The following is a 9,678-nucleotide window of genomic DNA, read 5'->3' on the forward strand; positions in this document are numbered from 1 at the left end:
TGATCAGGGGCGTAGCCAGGGATCATGTGTGCAGGAGGTTACCCCCCCCCCAACTATTTCCTTCAGTGTCTTATGGCCACACAGTCCAAAGATTACATTTAAACACCATTTCCATGCATAGTTATCACCTACACTATTGTGTCATTTGTTTGGATGAGACTTAACCTATAATGTATGGAGGAGTAGACATATTTGAAAATAAATAGAAAGACAGAGAGCTAAATACTTAATTTATCCAAATGGGTAAATTCAAGTATTCAGTAGGCCACACATGCTACAATTAAAAAAAAAAAACAAGGAAACCAATGTATAAAAGAAACCGCAATTAATGTGCAAAAAGACCTGATCGAAGAAATAAGGTGATTAATTGCTGATATTTACAATAACAGCAATACTATTTTCTTTCTCTTTTTTGCCTAGCAAAGGTGGCTGACATACACTCTGTTTGAACTAGTTAATATTATTTATGTCTGTCAGCCTTAAAACTTAACAAAAGTAGGCCTGTGACACAAAAAGCCTGAAATTGGAAGTAAATATATTCCAAAAAGTAAACAGATATTAAACATAAAAAAGACAAAAAGAAGAAGACAATAACAAATCATATCAGTAATCAGCCTACTCAATGTGTGTGAGCTGTGTATAATTATGTGTTTATTAATGCTGACTGTATTTACACTCAACAAAAATATAAACGCAACATTTTTGTTTTTGCTCCCATTTTTTATGAGATGAATTTAAAGATCTAAAACTTTTTCCACATACACAATATCACCATTTCTCTCAGATATTGTTCACAAATCTGTCTAAATCTGTGATAGTGAGCACTTCTCCTTTGCTGAGATAATCCATCCCACTTCACAGGTGTGCCATATCAAGATGCTGATTAGACACCATGATTAGTGCACAGGTGTGCCTTAGACTGCCCACAATAAAAGGCCACTCTGAAAGGTGCAGTTTTGTTTTATTGGGGGGGGGCACTCCTCTTCATTGGCTGTGCGAAGTTGCTGGATATTGGCAGGAACTGGTACACGCCGATATACTCATATACGCCGATCCAGAGCACCCCAAACATGCTCAATGGGTGACATGTCCGGTCAGTATGCTGGCCATGCAAGAACTGGGACGTTTTCAGCTTCCAAAAATTGTGTACAGGGGGCTGTGCATTATCCTGCTGCAACATGAAGTGATGTTCTTGGATGTATGGCACAACAATGGGCCTCAGGATGTCGTCACGGTATCTCGGTGCATTCAAAATGCCATCAATAAAAAGCACCTGTGTTCTTCGTCCATAAAAGACGGCTGCCCATACCATAACCCCACCGCCACCATGGGCCACTCCATCCACAACATTGACATCAGAAAACCGCTCACCCACACAACGCCACACACACTGTCTGCCATCTGCCCTGAACAGTGTAAACCGGGATTCATCCGTGAAGAGAACACCTCTCCAACGTGCCAGACGCCATCCAGTGTGAGCATTTGTCCACTCAAGTCGGTTACGACGATGAACTGGAGTCAGGTGGAGACCCCGATGAGGACGACGAGCATGCAGATGAACTTCCCTGAGACGGTTTCTGACAGTTTGAGCAGAAATTATTTGGTTATGCAAACCGATTGTTTCAGCAGCTGTCTGAGTGGCTGGTCTCAGACCATCTTGGAGGTGAACATGCTGGATGTGGAGGTCCTGGGCTGGTGTCGTTACACGTGGTCTGTGGTTGTGAGGCTGGTTGGATGTACTGCCAAATTCTTTGAAACGCCTTTGGAGACGGCTTATGGTAGAGAAATGAACATTCAATACACGAGCAACAGCTCTGGTTGACATTCCTGCCGTCAGCATGCCAATTGCACGCTCCCTCAAATCTTGCCACATCTGTGGCATTGTGCTGTGTGATAAAACTACACCTTTCAGAGTGGCCTTTTATTGTGGGCAGTCTAAGGCACACCTGTGCACTAATCATGGTGTCTAATCAGCATCTTGATATGGCACACCTGTGAGGTGGGATGGATTACCTCAGCGAAGGAGAAGTGCTCACTATCACAGATTTAGACAGATTTGTGAACAATATTTGAGAGAAATGGTGATATTGTGTATGTGGAAAAAGTTTTAGATCTTTGAGTTCATCTCATAAAAAAATGGGAGCAAAAACAAAAGTGTTGCGTTTATATTTCTGTTGAGTGTATTTATTGTAAGGTGGTGGGTCTCCAGTAAAGTAATGGCAAGATAATACATTATGGATGCTTTCTTTGTGTCTGTGTTATTACTCCACCAAGGAAAGCAGCAGTATTATGTGATAATCAGTGTACGTTTGTCCTTCCGTCTCTCTGTCTGTCTGTTTGCAACATTATTCAAAAATGGACGAACAGATTTGGATGAAATTTTCAGGGAATCAGAAATGACACATAATTAGATTTTGGAGGTGATGCAGTTTATAGTCTGGATTATTGCGAGATAGCAGCACAGCGTCACTGTAACTATGACGACAAGTAAATACTATTTCAGTTGCCTGCTGATGATCACATGACTGCGATCCTACTACAAATCGACTGCTGCGGACTTATTGGGCCTTACCATTAGAAATCATACAAGGAACAATTGATTAAGGAACAATTGATTCTGGAGGTTTTTCCGAGTCCCATCAATACCCGCCACCCGATACATATTTAGGTCACGCAATTTGGTATCAGTACATAATGTACGCACATGCAATGAACACACGCCTGTGCTAACCTCAAGGTCATTTTGTCTATGGGTGCATCTATATTAAATGGCCACATTCCATGTTGCCGTGATTTCTGCCACAAATTTTTTTCAGAAATGATACAACGGCTGAGCAGCCTTGGCAGAGTACTTTGTTCTCTGAGTGCTTTTTGTTTTGTTTTGCGTATTTTGTGAAATTCATTAATTGCAGTTGCAGGTTCCTCTGTAAGTTGAGGTTATTTGGGAATGTGCTTTTGGTCTTTTGTCATTCTGAGCATTCATACCCTAGGATTTTACCTTTCAGTGTAAGCATTTTTTGGAACATATTTATGATTCTTTACTTTCTGTATGTTATTGAAAGTTGTCATTAATTGGATTGATGTTTTGTAATTCATATTTTCTTATAGTACGCAGTAAATTTGATCGGTTGGAGAGTTACAGGTAAGACACTTTGCAAGAGTCTTTTTGAATTTTTTAGAAATGCTTGTCCCTTTCCTATGTACCTGCTTAGTAAATATATGTCTAAACAGCTTCTTTGTCTTAAATCATGAACAAAATCCACCGTTCTTAAGCATAATTACATATACAATACATCGTATATTGTTTGGTTAAGGTGAAACACTGCAGGTAAAATCACCATTTTTTGAACTGTGTTAATTTTCAGATTTTGGAATAATAAGTGTGTAAAAAACACCCATAATCTATATTTAGGTATTTATTTTTGCCGCACCTTTTGCATCTGTGAATTTCAACTATAGTGCATATCTTCTCTCAAAAAGAGTTTTCCTCATACTCTGAATCAGATATCTCCACCAGTAGCACTTACTTAAACACAGCCAAATGAATAGCTAGTCTGTTTTAAGGAGCATCTTATTCCAAATAACGTCATGGAAATACAATTTTCTGGCTGTTGATACTATTTTCTGATTTAGTGAAGGATAAAAATAGTTTTCCAAGATCCACTATGTAAAAAAAACCTTTAAGACTGATATTTTGACAAAAATGAAACAAAAAGTTTACAGCTAACTGAACCCATCGTTCAGATTTCTGTTCTGAAAATTCTGAAGCATTTTTGGAAATATAATAATTAATTTGATTTTCAAGCATAAACTTTCTGAAAACTTGTAGTAAAATACAACAACATTGTCTTATTGTTAGGCATCAACTGAGAAAGTTTCATGGTGATAGGTTAAAAACTTTGCCCTATTCAAGATGACGTGCTTACCGACCAGACTATTTCTTGGCCTGGAGGTTGCTAGACAACCAGTAGAGACTTTAGGAAGGCACTGGTCCCAGCCAAGAAGTAAAAATGTCAAACTCTTCCTTGAAGCTATAGAGTGTGGGACTTCTACATATAGATGAACATCTGTTACATTCAAGTTCTTGCCAAAAGAGTTCAAACAGAACTGGTTAAACCTATCAGCTTCAGCTAAATCTTTCTGTATGTCACAGTATACTAGAGTTTTAAATCTATCTTCTGTAGCAACATTCCCATGCTGGCACACTAATAACAATGTTTTATGTTAGTCGGCATTGGTTGGCTCACCAGAACTAAAGAGAGAAGCAACCATAGTGACGGAGATGGAGAAACCGTTGCTGCATATGGGGAAGTGAGAACAGCAAAGAGCAAAACCTAAGCAGCACTGACATGTTTGTGTAATTACTCTCACTGCCTGAAGGGGGAGACAAAATCTATGCACAGCAGATTCAAAGTGATTACATGTGCTGGGCCAAAGTAGTCTGCTGTGAGAGACAAGTTTTAACTCACTTGTGTAAATAACCTACTTCTGATGAAATGTCACATTATTAACTGATTGCATTGATTAAATAACAAGCCGGATTTCAATATTCCGCAAAAAAATGGAAAAGTGCAAGCAACTCCGAAATAACAGAAAGGAGGCAAGCTGTTGACAGCAGTAAACATTAACATTTTCTGCTAAATATGTGCACAACTATATAAATCTAATGGCATGGAGAGCAAAAATAAAGGTTTAAAATGTGTAAACAAAGGGCAGGAAAAATATTAACACTAGGGATTGGAAAAAAAAAAAGCCAACGCCAAAGTGCCAATAAACCACAGTTCTTTGACTGGCCACTGGAGGCTAAAAGTAAGCCAGTCCTCATGGATCTCTATGTTAAAATGTCCAACTTTACAGCAAAAATAATCATGTTTACAGCCTGGTGTAAAAAAGGTTTTGATTTATATAGTGTCCATGTTCATGAAAACTGTAGAGGATGTGAAACATTTGTATAACACACACACTGAGATTGCATTAAGGCTGAAAGTCATGCATTATTACATACATGGCTACTTTGAGTAACAGCTAGTTGCTATCACAGGACAGTTCATTGCCCACAGAGATTTACCTCGGCTCAATTCCACCTGTAGGCAAGTTGGGAATTAATAGGAGTCAAGTTGGTCAAGTTGGTGATGGCCAGAATCAACACAGTGAGCTTCAAAACTGCAGTTCAGAAAATATATGGGGAATTTACAGACAGTGAGTTGTGGTTAAGTATCAAAACAGACAGCTGTAAAAAATAAAAATAATAAAGTGGGATGGTTACACAACTGGAAAGGAGTATTGAATGTAATAATCCTTGGTCTCAATGATATTTACCATACATATTAGCATTAATTATTTGATCCCTCCTAAACTTTCCCTTTGATATGAAAAAAGTGGGAAAAAAGCAACAAATATCAATGAAAATTGTGTGAGGCAACACAAAATGGAAATCTATACACAGCTGAGGATCCAGATTAACATTCCAATTATTGTCATTTATTGAACTTTTGCTGTCATGGACTATTTCCCTTATGAAAGTAAAATATAAAAACAACACATTTTACAAATATTGTCCACTCCTCTGCTTGTTTAAGTTCACATCTTGATCAAGACACAGGTGGAAACAATCTTAAAATTTAGATTTTCGAAATATAGGAAGCATTGTGCAACATTTTTTAATGTATGCCCTCTCTGACAGGCATGGTGATAACACACCGATCTCCAAAAACATCTACAAACTGAAAAAAGAAACTCAGTCGCTTTCAAACAAAGGAAATTTTAAAGCAAACTGTAGAGATACTTCTCTGATGATAACAACATGCTTTTTGTGTTGATGTCATCACCAACACGTGCAAAACTGTTTACTTCCCTTGTTTTATCTAATTGCAACTATGCTTGTAAACACTTACACATGTAACATACTTTTCTTTGCAGGATGGGCAAGGGGCAGGAACTTCCTTAAATAAAAGATAACTATTCTCACTCTGAGGACGCGACCTACTGTGGATAAACTGCCGTCACTGCACTGATAGTTTACCTTCAGCTGCTGATTAGAGGAAAAGTTTGAACTCATGATTCCTGATTTCCTCTGGTTCCCTAAATAGCTGGCACAGTTTTGCATGGGATTTGCTGCCATTAAACAGGGCTGGTAGAGTGTCCAGTTAGAGCAACTCAGACCCTAAGATTAGTATCTGATCTGATTCCTTCTTTGGCCTCATTTGCACTCTGCTGTGGAAACTGTAGCTGTCTTGTGTACAAAGAGGGCCACCACTGCCTCCGTGTGGTAAAAACAGGAAGTTATCGCTGGAGGTGGAGACCAATTTCAATTTAAACAATAAACAATGAAAAGAGTCATGATATATTGAAAGAAAACAAACTTTAAGCTTACTAAAATGAGCTTATCATCAGCTTAACGTAAATGACAAGATCAACAAAGATTTGAGTGACGTTTCAGTACAATGTAACTGTACAACTGCGTCATGTGCTCATGAAACTACTCTGGGCCTCACCCGTGGAAACTATTTAAATGCTTCCTATGTAAACTGCTGATGTTAATGTCCTATCACCACCCAGCACTTTAAACCAACTCCATAAAAGTGTATTTTGCGAACAACTGTAAATCAACATTCCATTCATTAAAAAACATATGGACCTTGCGATATACTTGAGCACTTTCCAAAGCATGCAATAAAAATAAAGATTTTTCCGATATTTTTATCCTGTCTGTGTACGCAGGACAGGACACACGTCACAGTGCATTATTGTCAGCCTTACAGATGAATTTATTTAAAAAATAACACCAGAATATATAATTTAATACTTGAATTTATGTAAAATGTTAAATCCATCCATTCATATCACAATGACCATTAAGCCAAATAGATTTCAATTTCTGTTCTGAAATTTTGAAAGTCATTGAAGTGGTGAATTTTGAATTTTATAGAAATAATAATTTAAAAAATGTCAGATATGAAGTTGTGAATGTATATACACAGCATGGAAATTTTTTTTTTTTTTCTGTGCAGAACTGAAACACTGCAAGGAAGGTACTTATGAAGACTGATTTCCACAGACTGCTTGGGACATATGATGAATTAGAATTATTTTGATCCTGTCAATATAATAACAGCTCCCAATCTGATATCCACCCATAATATTAACACATTTAAAAGTTAGACTTTCAATTTTTGCCAGTGTGACGGGACATTTAAAATGCTGCCTGCAAGTTTGATGCTTCACAAAAATTAGTTTGATGCAAAATGTGGCAAATTCCATTATCTTTTTAAACAAGTCCATATTTTCATATTGTTTGTCTCAGTGGGTTCATTTGTGTCAAACTAGATCAAATTCTGCAATGCAGGTGATCTTCAGGACATTAACAAACTGAGTTATTTATTGGATTGTTTGAGTCTAGCCTGTTTCAGGTCTTTGCAAACTGAATTTTCTGCCAAAATGAAGAAAGAAGGCCATGATAAGCCAATAGTTCTTTGTCTGAGCAAATTAAAATGTGACCATTTAAGCAAAAAAAACTTAAATTAGAAAGATAAAAATAAAGGCCCTGCTGTTGCTCCATTATGTATGGCGCGTCTTGTGAGACAGAGAGAGCTAATTCAAACAACTTAAAAATATGGTATATTTTGAGCAAGGGTTTGCAGTAAACAGGCAGACAATAAATATGCAGTGTGTTCACTGACACTAACAGATGTCACAACATCAAAGCCTGACAGAGAAGTACGCCTGTAGCCTATATCACTGTGTTCAGTTATAGGAAGCTATGTGAGTTAACAAAGACACCTATACAAGGAATACAGACATCAGTGTTTGTAATATTTGTCAGAAAGTACAGCTGTAGAACACATGGACATGTACAGAAGAATAAAATGCAAACTTTGTCTTCTGTGTCACATCTTAATCTGCGCTACCTTACACAAATTTAATGTTAAATGGTGATCACTGAACACACTGGTATTTTGTTCACATAGCAAGAATTAAAATAAAATATGTATACAATATTTACATATGAGTGAAGGCTGAGAAGATCAAACTTGTCAAACCTTGGCCTTACACTGAAATAATAGTGACGTAAAAGAAAATGTGACAGTATATGAATGGGAGGAGGATAATGACAGGAGAACATGTCACACTATGCAGTCAAGTCAGATCACATGGTGACTCACCCGTCCAGTTTGTCATTAATTCAGTGAACTGAGGACACAGATTTTTACCAGACAGATCAAAGGTGTGAATGTGTTGGTACTGTGGGAATGTGCAGCTTTATGCTGTTACTGTGGTGACATAACCAGTGCCATACAAAAGCTTTCAGATATGTTTGACAGCAAACTTTATCACTTAAAATGACACTTTAGCAACGAATCAAATGATTCACTGCCTTTTTTTCCGCTGTAAGTTAAAATTAACAAGTAAAAATCATAGTTGGGTGTTTTTGTTTTTACAAATTTGGAATTTAATCAATTAAAAAAATTGTGTCTTCTGGCCTCAGCTCTCATGTAATTTGAGAGTTTTTTTTATAACTTTATTTAACAAGAACATGACAAACTCAAATGTATGCATAAGTACATCAAATTTAGATAACAATCACACCTATTAAATTGAGATTGCATAGAAGAAAAAAACTTATAATGAATGAGGGATAAATAAATGAATGAATGAAAAAAGAATAAATAAATAAATAATGAATAAGGAAGAGAGATTATATTAACAAATACAAGGGGTTCAGGATAAATTAACAGTTGTAATCAGAGTATACAGTTTGACTGCAAGGGGAGTATTTATGTGTTTTAGACACTGTTGAAATAAGGAGATTTCATTTTTAAGAGCAGTCCATGGGTGGGTGGGGGGGGGACTTAGCGTAGTGACTCTTGTGAATATAGTATTTTGTAAGAATGATTAAATTATTCACTAAAAATTCTTTTTTTTAATTCTTAAGAATTACACCAACTTGAATACTTTGAAAGGACCAGAAATCTATGTTGATGGAGCTGGACGATATTAAATCATGGAGAGACTTCCATATATCTTGAATGATCTCACATCCAGAAAACAGGTGCTCTATCGTTTCTACATTCGTTTTGCAAATGTAACAGTTATCTACAACTAATTTAAATCTTTTGTTAATGAATTCATTTGAGGGATAAATATTGGTCTTAAAATGTATTTCTTTACATTTGGGAGGAACTGGGAATTTTAGGTATTTTGTACGAATCGCTGATATTTTAGATTTATCATAATCTTTGAGAGTAAGTGTGCTTTTGGCTATGTTTGGATAGAAAGTGTTAACTAAGTACTGCCTTAAAAATTTATTGTTACATTTTTCATTAACAAGGTCTATATCCTCTATTTTAATTTTGTGTAGATTGGGAGTTGGTATGTTTACCATGTTTTTATTGAATGAAGGAGGACTTTTGGGATGTTTTGTGTGACTTTCTTGTAGTTGTCAATGGAGCAATTAGTGTTATATTTTACATTAAAATCATCAGTCCCATCCATTAGATGTGTAATAGACCAAATTTGTTTTACCATCCAGTCTTCCATGAACATAGACCTCCTCCTACTCAGTATTGCTCTATGTTCCACAGTGGGACATTAAGGGGGCATGTAATTTGAGAGTTTTGGCGTAATTTACACAGAGTCGCCATGTTTGTTTTAGCACCGCCCCTCCTCATAACCGTGACC

The sequence above is a fragment of the Acanthochromis polyacanthus genome, chromosome 8 (assembly GCF_021347895.1).
Source record: "Acanthochromis polyacanthus isolate Apoly-LR-REF ecotype Palm Island chromosome 8, KAUST_Apoly_ChrSc, whole genome shotgun sequence".
NCBI classification, from domain to species: Eukaryota; Metazoa; Chordata; class Actinopteri; family Pomacentridae; genus Acanthochromis; species Acanthochromis polyacanthus.